This window comes from Sorex fumeus, unplaced genomic scaffold, assembly GCF_029834395.1.
Source record: "Sorex fumeus unplaced genomic scaffold, SorFum_2.1 ptg000037l, whole genome shotgun sequence".
In the NCBI taxonomy this organism is placed as follows: Eukaryota; Metazoa; Chordata; class Mammalia; order Eulipotyphla; family Soricidae; genus Sorex; species Sorex fumeus.
In genome coordinates, this window is record NW_026606094.1 from 51,315,567 (window position 1) to 51,329,775 (window position 14,209).

Consider the following 14,209-nt stretch of genomic DNA (forward strand, 5'->3'; position numbering starts at 1 on the left):
TCACACCTCAGAGACTGGCCCACATTCAAAAGAACAAAAGCAACCGATGCTGGCGTGGATGTGGCGAGAAAGGGACACTCCTTCACTGTTGGTGGGAATGTCCACTGGTTCAGCCCTTCTGGAAAACCGTATGGACGATTCTCAAAAAATTAGAAATTGAGCTCCCATTTGACCCAGCAATACCACTCCTGGGAATATATCCCAGAGAGGCAAAAATGTATAGTCGAAGTGACATCTGCACTTGTTTGTTCATTGCAGCACTCTTTACAATAGCCAGAAACTGGAAGAAACCTGAATGCCCAAGAACAGATGACTGGTTAAAGAAACTTTGGTACATCTACACAATGGAGTACTATGTAGCTCTTAGAAAAGATGAAGTCATGAAATTTACATACAAGTGGTACAATATGGAAAGTATCATGCTAAGCGAAATGAGTCAGAAAGAGAGGGATAGACATAGAAAGATTGCATTCATCTGGGGGATATAAAGTAACAAAGTATGAGATTAATACCCAAGAATAGCTGAGATCAGCACCAGGAGGATTACTCCATAACTTAGAGGCCAGCTGGGTATCCTAGAGGAAAGGGCTATTCAGATAGAGAAGGGAGCACCAAATAAAGGATGTTTGGAGGATCCTCCCAGGAGGGGAGATGCATGTTGAAAGTAGACTATGGACTGAACATGTTTGCCACTCAATGCCTCTTTTGCAGACCACAACACCCAAAAGGAGAGAGAGAACACAGGGGATTGCCCTGCCACAGAGACGGGGGGATGGGGGGATGGGGGTGGGAGGGATATTATCCATGGTGGTGGAAAATGGGCACTGGTGGAGGGATGGGTATCTGATCATTGTATAATTGAAACCAAAGCACAAAAAATTGTAAATCTACAACTTTAAAAAAAATAAAATAAAATAAAGGGGAAAAAAAAAAATAAAAGTCAGTTTTTAAAGATTAATCAGCAGGCATATCACAAAATATATGTGATTTGCTTCGCTTTTTTTTTGTTTTTGTTTTTGCTCCTACCCTTCTGTTTTATTCAGCTATTTTAATAGAAAATCAAATCTTGGCAACTATGCTTCCAAAGATAACTTTTTCTACCTTTGTTTAAGGATACAAATACACCTTTGGTCCAAAAAATGATATTTTACAGGCCAAAGATATCTTTGTCCACTATCTTCTGAAGATTATTACAGCAGGGTTATACTCTATGTCAAGATAAATGATGAGGCTGGGAATGGCACTTGTCTTGATGTAACTGACCTGAGTTCAATCCTTGGAACTCTACATGGTCCCTGAACTAACCAGGAGTAATTCTTAGACACACAGCCAGGAATCATTCCTGAGTATTGCTGTGTGTTACACGAAAAAGAAAGAAAGTTAAAAGGAAAGAAAGAGAAAAGGAAAGAAAGAAAAAAAGGAAAGAAAGAAAGAGAAAAGAAAAAGAAAGAAGTAAAGGAAGAGAAATAAAGAAAGACAGAGAAGAAAAGGGAAGAAAGGAAGGAAGAGAAAAAGAAAGAAAAGAGGGATGAAGGAAATTTATTTCTATTTTATTTGAATTTATCCCACTAAGAACTATATTATTCTTTATCTTTTCAATGATAGCCTTTCTTAGAGTTCCAGAAATGAGCAGACACTACTGGGACCTCTTATCTTTCTTAGAATCTCTAACTCAATATTGACACTGAACCACCACCAATATCTTTTATTGGAGGAACAACAAAACATTAGTTATAATTTTTTGCCATTTTCTTGGGGTCACACCCAGCAGTTCTTGTACTTAATCCTGGCTCTGTGCTTAGGGGTCACTCCTGTTGTGCTCAAGCCCGTGTGGTACGGGGATCAAACTGCAGTAGACTACAGTGTTAAGGCAACTCCCATAATAGCCTGTAATATCTCTTCTTCCTTAATGCCTTCTTTTATTGTCACTACTAAAAAGAGAAAAATAAGCAACATGTTATTAACTAATTAAGTGAAACCCACAATAAGAACACATAATAGCCCATATATAATATGGCACTGCATGGCATAAATCTTGCAAAGTATTTCTACATCACATCAGAATATGGGAAATTATTTGGGGTGCTTATGATGAAAATCCTATTTCTCTATTCCTCTTAGGTGGATGAAACATAAAATAAAATTAAAATTTTGCAAATTCAGCCAGACTAGTTTTGACGGCCTTTAAATAGAAAGAAAAAATGTTTGACATGAATTTATTTTATTATGTAGGTTGTACTGCTATTTATTCAGCCACTGATTAGCTGATTGAATTGGGCATGAACTCTACTTTACTTTTTTTCCTCATATTTTTTTTCTTTTTATATTTGTTCATTGAATCACTGTCCCCCCATTGTTCATCAATTTGCTTGAGCGGTCCCAGTAACGTCTCCATTGGAGACTTTGTTGTTACTGTGTTTGGCATATCAAATACATCACGGGTAGCTTGCCAGGCTCTGCCGTGAGGGCGAGATACTTGGGTAGTTTGTCGAGCTCTCCAAGAGGGGCGGAGGAATCGAACTCGGGTCGGCCAAGTTGGCTGCGTGCAAGGCAAATGCCCTACCGCTCTGCTATTGCTCTGGGAAAAGTTACAAAGCTGTGGGAAAAGTTACAAAGCTTTAAGGTTTAAGTCTCAGTCATACAATGATCAAACACCTTTCCCTTCACCAGTACTCATTTTTCACCACCATGAACCCCAATATTCCCCCCTCCCAGTCTTCCCAATGCCTGTGAGGCAGATGATTTCTACTTAACTCTTCTCTACATTGATTACATTCATTATTTTGACAAAAGATGCACCATTATTATTCAGAATTTCCCCCCCACCCAACAATCAGAATTGCTGAAAAGGCATTGTGAAATACTTTCTTTTCTATAGTTGGTTATGAGAATCATATAATGGTTTTGGATTTCTGCAAAGAGCCAGATAGTTATGAGATGGGTTTCTGTGCGTCTGGTGTTATGGCTGTGCTGGAGCACCGCTCTTGGGGGGCAACTCGTGATCTTGGTAGGGCGTGAAGGACGAGCTGGTACCACCCCCATTCCCATGAGACTGCAGTTGCCCCGCCACCGTAGGCTCATACCTGGCTTTCCAATATTAATATACGTGCTGCCAAAGTGAGCACTTGACATGAATTTTTGAAAGTTTTCTTTTTTGAGTGTCTTTGATTTAAGACTGTAGCGCTGTAGCACTTTCCTCAAATTGTTCATCAATTTGCTCCAGCGGGCACCAGTAACATCTCCATTGTGAGACTTGTTACTGTTTTTGGCATATTGAATACACCACGGGGAGCTTGCCAGGCACTGCTGTGTGGGCAAGATACTCTCTGTAGCTTGCGGGGCTCTCCAAGAGGGATGAAGGAATTGAACCCAGTTTGGCCATGTGCAAGACAAACGCCCTACCCGCTGTGCTATTGCTCCAACCCAATTTAAGACTACCTATATTATAATTGTGAGAAGGTAAGAAAAATACCTCATTTCCATACTTATATTTTATAAAAATATTGAATAAATGTATAATAAAATTAAGAAAAACTATTATTACCATACAGAGTTTTCATTGCATTTTTTAGTAAATTTTGTCATTCTGGAATATAAACGTTGTTTTATATATTTCCTTCAACTTTTCCAGCACAGCTTGTTTTTTAAAACCTATACAATCTTGTTGTGTGCCAAATTTTCTATTGAAAGAGAAGACAAAATTTTGATATGTTATCATGAATTTGACAGAGAACTGGGACATATTTTAATCTTTGTTACTTACCTTGTTCATTTCATCAATGTATAGGGTCATTAATATAATAATCAATGGTGAAATTTCAATCTAGGATAGCAAAACATTCCAATCAATGATTGAGCATATATACAACAGTCACTCCAAAATTTCGTTCTCTAATGACAACTTAGTTGTGGCTACATCTAGCATTTGATGCTAACAGTAGCCTCATATATCTCTTTTATGTCACTTTCCTATGTTTGGTTTAATATCTTGTTTCATTCACAATTGTCCCTAACCATATGGAATCCACTGCAAATATTTCCAAGTAAGAAGTCACCTCAAGTGATAAACCTATAAATAGAATTAAAGTTGTTAAAGGGTATCAACAAGTTCTTGAAAATGTTTGTGGGGAAAAAATAGGCTTGTAACACTTAGGTTTTCATTAAGAAAATGTTCATTTTGTTTTATGTGCTTATAAGAAAACCAAACACCATAGGTGTATTTCTCAAAAGTGTAATAAAATTACTCATAAAATTACTTCAAACTATATTCCAGAAGGCATCATTATTACATTATTACAGGAGGTGAGTTTCATGTGTGTTATGTCCTGAAGATGCTCTAGTGAGATAAGATGTGAAGATAATAACATAGATGCTATCTGTATCATTAAGTGATATCACCACTAGGCTAACGTGTGCTTGTGTTTAGTTTTTAACAAAGTTGTTTAAAATTAGGACCACGTTGGAGCTGGTGTGATAGCACAGTGAGAAGGGCGTTTGCCTTGCACGTGGCCGACCCGGATTCTATTCCCAGCATCCCATATGGTCCCCTGAACACCGCTAGGAGTAATTCTTGAGTGCAAAGCAAGGAGCATCTCCAGGTGTGACCCAAAAGGCAAAAAAAAAAAAAAGGGACCATGCATTCACTGGAAATAATGCATGCTTGATATGTATGGCGTCTTGATGTTAATTCCTGTGAGTACAAACATACACACACACACACACACACTCATGCACACACACACTTAAATAGTGAAAAAAATTGTCAAAAAATTTGTACAGCTCTATGAATATATATTTATATATTATATTACTTTTGGGGCCACACCCAGCAATGCTCAGGGGTTACTCCTACTTCTGCGCTCAGGAATTACTACCAGCAGTGCTTGGGGACCATATAGGATGCCAGAGTACTAATTCAAAGAGTTAAAACAACAAAATTCCATATTTCTGAAGTAAGAAATTTACCCTAAGGCTAATTGATTGCTGAAGAAACAGAGGGGGGTTGAAATGAACCTACTGATTTACATGCAGTGTTTATTTTTATATTAGAATATGGTCATGTCCTGGACCTTCACATTCATCACAACTCTTTCATTGACACACTAAGAGCAACTTCAATCTTATAAACTCCATTCATGCATGGTAAGTGGCCTATATAGAATTTCTTAAAATGCCAGTTAAAAGTCTTTTATATCATCTTTTACTATATCTTCACTGTAGCACTGTCCTCCCGTTGTTCATCAGTTTGCTCGAGCGGGCCCAGTAACGTCTCCATTGTTGTTACTGTGTTTGGCATATCGAATATGTCACGGGTAGCTTGCCAGGCTTTGCTGTGCGGGTGAGATACTCTCCATAGCTTTCCGGGCTCTCCGAGAGGGGCAAAGGAATCGAACCTGGGCCGACCAGGTCAGCCGCGTGCAAGGCAAACACCCTACCCGCTCTCCTATCGCTCCAGCCCAGATCTTCACTATGGATATATTTAGACACTAATTCCTTTGCAATTTTTGGCTATGACAATAGGCTATATCATATGAATTCAGCGTATGGTGGCTACATCTTCTAATGAGTAGACATATACTTTGCTATATATAAAAAAATGAAATAGCCTATTGATGAATTTCTCAAAATAATTTGCTCTTTTGGGAAATAATAAATGGCTTTAATTTCATTGCTTTGGTAACATGAATTGCTGGAAATACAAGTAAAATATTTAGATATTTAAAAAAAATTGTTACACAAGTGTGTACTTAGAATAGACCTGGAGAAGAGTAACTTTCTTATCTTGTAGTTTTGTGATTCTGAGAAATTGTCAAATAAGTTCCAGCTTCCTTTTCTTTATGTATGAGTATCACTCTCCTCAAATATTATTTTTTGATTATAGAAAAGAAAAAATTAGACTAATAACAGTATTTCACAAATTTATACTGACAGAGTATGTTTAATTTTAACTCAGAACTTGTACACTAGAGTAGGAGAAAAATTTCCATTCTTTTTTCCTCTGAAAAAAGATGAAATTCAAGTGAATATAGTACTGTTTATAAATCTATATCCCATTAGAATATGTCTTCAATGTAATTATGAAATAAAAGTCATTAACTATTTTTCTTTTGAGTGCTGAAGTTCAACAAAATATTATAATTTTATGAATGTTTTAGACATTGAATGAATATAAAAAATAATCAGGAAACATTCATAAAAATTTTATTACTTATGTGTTGGTTGAATAGTTTTATTCTAATTAGATTCATGCTAAGCCCATTTGAACACATGTATCTAAAATTTCTGCATTTTATATGGCAGATAAAGATATACCTGGGAAAGAAATTTAAAAGTAACTTCAGATTGTGCTCTAAATATTTATAACTGCATAGAATTTTTCTAATATATATTTTATGAGATAAAAATTCTGAAATATTTTAGTAAGCTTACAGATAAATATAATAACTTTTTATTAGAATTCATAGTTCTGAGAACCAGACATTTTGAAATTTTAAAATTATGTTATTTTGAAGAATAAACAAGTAATTCTTTCTTTGCAGTATCATATGCAGTATCATATGCATTGTATTATTAAAAAATCCAATTCTATATTGTTTGAACATATGTCAAGAAAAATAGTTGCATCATCAGAAATTATTAGAATATTCCCAAATAATCACTATATTGACTTCTACAAAAAATTGTCCAGTCCCACCACCACTCATACCGCCCGAAAATGCAATGCTAGACAATGTGTTTTGTATTGCTTGCTATGGATACAATATAATGTTCTAGGAATTCTAAAATTTTTAATTGTTAGAGTCTGGAGAGATCACTGCAACAAGTTGCTCGGATTCAAGATTCGTTTGTGTCTTTGGATCATGGCCATGTGGGAGCCTGAGTAGATGGTGGCCGTGTATAGGTGACATCTCAGAGTCTCATCGGGCGGGTGGGGGGGGAGGAGGAGAAAGACCGACTCTGCCCCAGTCCCATGAGACATGGTGTTTCCTGCCACCACTACTCGTGTCTGGAGCTTTTTGCTGAGTTCTAGAAGATGCCGGCTTCCAGGATTCCTAGAGGGCAGGCAGAGAGATGGCACGTGCCCCCAACTGGAGTGACCCAGCAAAAATGACCTATTGCAAAGTCTAGAGCCATCTCTGCAGCAAGTTGCTTAGGTTTGAGATTCGTTTGTATGTAACACATTCTTATTTTGATGTACTAGAATTGCTTTCCAGTTTTTCATAATTAAGCATGGTATTAAATGAACATGTATTTTTTAAATGTCTTTAAGACACTTGAATTTTTTTCTGTGATGTCATCTTAGACACCTGAATATTTCTGTAGCCATATATTCAAATGCCTGTAGAAAATTTTTAAATTCATTTGGGCAAAAAACTGGTCATTTCCTAAGTCTGAATTAACGTATTCCAATTAACTACAGTTCATAAAAATCCTTGCAAATTCTTAGACAATATTCTTCAGATATTCTTCCCTATTCATACCTGACTGTATTTTTTAATGAACAATTTTCTCATGGCAAATGAGAATGGACAGTGACTTATATTTATATAAGTTGGCCATTTGTCCAAAGTGTTTTTAAATAGCCTCATTAAGTCTTTACCCATTTTTCTATTGATCATTCATTTCCTTCTCTTCTTCTTCTTCTTCTTCTTCTTCTTCTTCTTCTTCTTCTTCTTCTTCTTCTTCTTCTTCTTCTTCTTCTACTTCCTCCTCCTCCTCCTTGTCCTCATCCTCCTCCTCCTCCTCTACCTCCTCCTTCTCCTCCGCCTCCTCCTCCTTTGGTTTGGGATCACACTCAACCTCACTCAGGGCTTACTTTTGGCTCTGTGTTCAGATCACTCCTCAACTGGTGTAACGCAAGCACCATAACCCTTATAAAATCAATCTCACAAGTAACTGGTCTTTTCATTTTCAAATGTTGTCATTTATACTTTGTCTTGTATACATTTTAACTTATTTTTATTGTACTTTCACATTCATCATAGCATTTCCTGTACTTACTATAGCCTGCTCTGTTGGTTAATAAAGCACTAACTGTCATTGTGGTTAGTGCTATTCTGGTGAATCTACCTTATAGTTATAGACATATTCTCTGTGATAAAGCAATAATTTCTCTTTTAGATTATTTATATTTGTTTGGGGGCTACATCTGATGGGTACTTAGGGCATATTCCTGATTCTGCATTCAGGGATTAATCCTGGCACTGCCCTGGAAATCATGAGGGATGCCAGGGATTAAGGTCAGCCAAGGGCAAGACAAGCACCTTAACCATGTACTGTCTCTCCAACCCAGTTGATTTATTTTTAACTTCAACTGAAGATCAGCAAATTTCCTACAACTAATACTGAAAATGGTACTAAAAGGAGGTCACATTTTACTTCATTTCCACCTGCCTAGTGAATTTTCTCAACACCAGTTATGAAATGACATGGGCAATTTTTCATGATTTTCTCATCTACCATATGCTTTGGACAACCTGGCAGGCTACTAAATGTAACCTGCCCACACAGCAGAGTCTGGCAAACTCCCCCGGCGTACCCATTATGCCAAATACCAGCAACAATGACGGGTCTCTTTCTCCTAACCCTGAAATAGCCTTGAATGTGGCCCTTATTAGAATCTCAGGGCTAGGATGAAGGAGACGTTACTGGTGCCTGCTCGAGGGAATCGACGAACAATAGGATGTTCATGATCGTGATATATATATATAATATATATTATATATATATCAGGATGAGAACGCTATTCGGGTCTCCCAAAGAGGAATTGAAAGAGCTATGCTTGGAATATCACGTTTCACTCAAATGAGAGAAAGAATCCGGAGTTCCGACATTCGTCGACGATCAAGAATCAGGGACGTTGTCTTGTTTGCCAAGATGTCAAAAATCAGATGGGCTGGTAATGTAATGAGATTTAAAGATGACTGCTGGACTAGAGCCATTACCGACTGAATTCCATGGGACGTCAAAAGACCACGTGGCCGCCCACCTACCAGATGGTCAGACTTCTTCATCAAGATCATGAACGATCGGCTTGAGGCTCTTCATGTTCCTAGAGTGAACAGATGCCATTGGGCTACACTAGCACGTGACAGGGACAAATGGAGACGTTACTGGCGCCCGCTTGAGCATATGGACGATTAGCGGGAAGTCAAGTGATCAAGTGATATATATATATATATATATATATATATATATATTTATAGGCTGGAGAAATAGCACAGTGGTTAAGGAATTTGCCTTCATGTGGCTGACCCGGGTTCGATTCTTCCATCCCTCTCGAAGAGCCTGGCAAACTACTGAGAGTATCCCACCCACATGGCAGAGCCTGGCAAGCTCCCCATGGCACATTCAATATGCCAAAAACAGTAACAATAATGGGTATCTTTGCCCTGATACTGAAAGAGCCTTCAATACAGCGGTGTTGGGAAAGACAAATAAGGAGAGACTGCTAAAATCTCAGGGCTGGGACAAATGGAGATGTTACTGGCGCCCGCTTGAGTATATCAATGAACAATGGGATGACAGTGATACAATGACACGGTGATACATGTTTTAGCTATTGTTAATGCTGTTTTTATGAACATAAGGATGTAAATAGCCCTTTAAATTGTACTTTAATATTCTATAGATAAATGTCCAGAATTGGTATTGCTGGATCATATGGAGTTTCCATTTTTATTTTTATTCTTTTAATTTTTATTAGTGAAACACCATGAGGTACAGTTGTAGACTTACACATTTTTGTGCTTGGGTTTCAGCTATACAATGATCAAGTACCTATCCCTCCACCAGTGCCCATCCTCCACCACCACACGTCCCAGTATCCCTCCCACCCCCTATCCCCACCATCCCACCCTGCCTCTGTGGCAGGGCATTCTCTTTTGTTCTCTCTCTCTCCTTTTGGGTGTTGTGGTCTTCAAAAGAGGCATTGAGTGGCAATCATGTTTGGTCTATAGTCTACTTTCAGCATGCTTCTCCCTTCCTGGGAGGATCCTCCTAACACCCTTTATTTGGTGCTCCCTTCACTATCTGAGCTCCCCTTTCCCCTAGCATGTGTGGCTGGCCTCCAAGTCATGGAGCAAAATTCATTGTACTAATCTCAGCCATTCTTAGGTGTTAGTCTCCTATTTTGTTACTTTATGTTCCCCAGATGAATGCAATCTTTCTATGTCTATGCCTCTCTTTCTGACTCATTTTGCTTAACATAATACTTTCCATGTAGTACCACTTGTATGTAAATTTTATGACTTCATCTTTTCTAACAGCTACATAGTACTCCATTGTGTAAATGTACCAGTCATCTGTCCTCAAGCACTCAGGTTTTTTCCAGATTCTGGCTATTTTAAAAAGTGCTGCTTCCCAGAGAGGCAAAAATGTATAGTCGAAGTGACATCTGCACTTGTTTGTTCATTGCAGCACTCTTTACAATAGCCAGAAACTGGAAGAAACCTGAATGCCCAAGAACAGATGACTGGTTAAAGAAACTTTGGTACATCTACACAATGGAGTACTATGTAGCTCTTAGAAAAGATGAAGTCATGAAATTTACATACAAGTGGTACAATATGGAAAGTATCATGCTAAGCGAAATGAGTCAGAAAGAGAGGGATAGACATAGAAAGATTGCATTCATCTGGGGGATATAAAGTAACAAAGTATGAGATTAATACCCAAGAATAGCTGAGATCAGCACCAGGAGGATTACTCCATAACTTAGAGGCCAGCCGGGTATCCTAGAGGAAAGGGCTGTTCAGATAGAGAAGGGAGCACCAAATAAAGGATGTTTGGAGGATCCTCCCAGGAGGGGAGATGCATGTCGAAAGTAGACTATGGACTGAACATGTTTGCCACTCAATGCCTCTTTTGCAGACCACAACACCCAAAAGGAGAGAGAGAACACAGGGGATTGCCCTGCCACAGAGACAGGGGGGATGGGGGGATGGGGGTGGGAGGGATATTATCCATGGTGGTGGAAAATGGGCACTGGTGGAGGGATGGGTATCTGATCATTGTATAATTGAAACCAAAGCAAAAAAAATTGTAAATCTACAACTTTAAAAAAAATAAAATAAAATAAAGGGAAAAAAAAAGTGCTGCAATGAACAAACAAGTGCAGATGTCATTTCGACTATACTTTTTTGCCTCTCTGGGGCATATCCATTTTTATTTTTTAAAGAATCTTCATATATTCTACACAGAGGTTGAAACAACTAAAACCCTATGTATAAAGATTTTGCACATTTTTAATTGATTCATTTTAAGGATTTTGATGATTTTATTTCAGTAAAAAATATATTTTAAAACATAATTTACCAATGGTGTGTAAGTTGTTCACTAGTAGATTTATTTGAAGTTTCTTGTGTAGCCTCTCAAGTTGTCTGCTTGCTGAGGCAGTTAAATCTCCTTCCTTCCCATGTGCAATTTATTTATTTTGATTGTTATTAAACTATATAATCTTCAGTAAAATATCTAATAGAAAAGATTATAGAAGGCATTATTTCATATTTATAATATCCAGGGGAAAACATTCATTTTTCCCCTATGTATTTGAAGTATAGTACAAGTCCTATTAATGTGCTTTATTTGATTAATAGTCACCTTATGTTTTCAACTCGGTAATTATTTTTATAATGAAAGGAGTCTGTTAAATACTTTTCTATTGTGACCATGGAATATCTTCTCTCTTTTAGTTTTTTATTGTGATTAACTCTTGCATCTAAATTAATTACCACTTTATAAAAATATAAGGTTAAAAATATACTGATAATTTGCAAATATAAATATAGTATGAATATTGTAATTAACTGTAGTAATAATGCTTATAAAATTATCAGTAAGGCTTAAAGTCCATCGCAAGATTTACAAAACATTGTTCAGAATCAAAACTATATTTAAAAATGCTTCTTTTCTTCACATTGCTGCATTAAAACTATTACAATGGATTACATTTCGGTTTAGTCACTAATATGTGAGAAGTAAAGGCAGAAATGAAACTACAATAGGCAAGACATTTGTCTGGCAATCTACCAACCAAGACCCCATATGGTTTCCCCATAGGGTCCCCAGGACCCCATATGATATTTTGATCCCACCAGAATGGATCCTTGACACAGAGCCTTGGAGTAAGCTCTGAGTACCTCCTGCTGTGGCCCACTCTTAGACCCTGCCCCCGATAGATGTGTAAAATAGGTAAACAAAGACAAAATAGGTAAAATCAAACAAAATAGGTAAAATTCTGATAAATCATCAGTTGAACTGGGAAATGAGGAAGTTAAGATTGGAGAAAGGAAGTAAATATTGAATAATGGTAGAGGAGTCTTGAAGCAGTGGTGGAGGGATTAATACACAGCACTGCAACTATAACAACTTCTATATTATTGTAAACAATGGTAGATTAATTTTAAAATTAAGAGAAAGAGATATCAAATAAGCTTGAAATATTTAATGTATCTCTAGTGATAAGTAATTAATTAGATTCTACACTTGAGTGAAAATGGGGAAATTGTGGTTTCTTTAGAAGATTATTAGAGTATCAAGCTTGCAAATTTTTGTTCTAGGTACAATAAACATTAACTCTTGGTAGCAAGTAAGTTTTTAATTACACTTTTTCCTATTTTTATAGTTTTCAATGAACATGTACTGTTTTTATAATAAAAAAACTATAATATTAGGACCAGAGTGAGTACTTGAGCATATACCAGGTTTGCATGAAGGTCCTAAGCTTATTCCCTGGAGTCTTTCCAGCACCAAAAGACAGGCATGACCATTGTACCTATCACTAGGCTAAGCATCTCCAGGAGGGGCACTGGGCCCTTTTACAACATGGTTGGGTGTGGTTCCTATAAAGAACTCTAAAGATGTTATATATTTTATTCTCTCAAATTTGTAACTCTTTAAAAATTATAATAGATTATAACTCAATTGTATAAAGCCTTTCACAGCATAAATATGTCAGATCATATACTTTGCAGTTATTACAGTTGTGTCAATTAATTACCAAAAATGGCAGCATGTAGCACTGTCCTCTCATTGTTTATCAATTTGCTTGAGTGGGCCCAGTAACATCTTCACTGTGAGATTTATTTTTACCGTGTGTGGCATATTGAACATGTCACGGGGAGTTTGCCAGGCTTTGCTGTGGGGGCGGGTAGCTTGCTGAGCTCTCCAAGAGGGGTGGAGGAATCAAACCCAGGTAGGACACTTGGTCGCTTGCAAGGCAAACGCCCTACCTGGCTGTGCTATGGATCCAGCCCATAACAGCAATAAAAAAAATAATAATAGAAGAGGATCCTCCCTTCCTTTCTTCCTTCCTTTTCTTTCCCACATCAGTAATACCCAGGGCTCACTCCTGACAGGGCTACGATGGCCATCTGAAATGCTGTGTATGAAAGTTGGGCTCGCCATGTGCAAAACTCCAGTACCTCTCCAGCGGATGTGGAACCCTTTACCTGGCTCATCCTCCTACAATCCATGCCTTGCTCCAGCTGTGATACATAACTCTAGCCTTCCTCTTGCAGTCACATTAAGGCACAACTAGGTTAGTATTTCGGTTACTACTATCTCAACATTCAGGAATTATTTCTGGCACGCTAGAGGGACAATACAGGGTTCCAGAGATCAAACCCAGATGAGTTGCATGCAAGGCAAATTGCCGAAAGATGTTTAAAAAAATCCTGTTAAACTAGCAAATAATCAAATAATACAGAAATATGTACAAATTTTATTAAAAAAATTCAATGCAATCATTTTTATCTTGCTCAATGAATGAAAAGACAAGAAGAAACGTTTAATAAGAAAATATGAGAAAATATTATAAAAATTCAAAAGAAAATCATAGAGCTGAAGACTATAGTTCCTGAACTATAAAATAGAATAGTAGAAGTCAGAGATTAAAATCAGTAAGTTGAGATTGGGTTGAAGAAACTATCAAAATGAGCATAAGGATTTTTCTTTATCTTGGAGATTCACCTGCATTTCAAATTCACCTAAACTTAGCTTAGGAGTTCATGACCCCCTGGAGAAGCTCATGTTCTCTCTTTCTTGAGCATGCAATATTCTTTTTTTCTCTCTGTCCTATCTCCCTTTTATTTAGAGAAGCATGAGAATAAGAATATAAGAATATTACATGTAAGAATATTTCTCTAAATAAAATTATTTTGTGATGAACAACGAGAGAAATAGTACAGTGGGAAGGATGTTGCCTTAT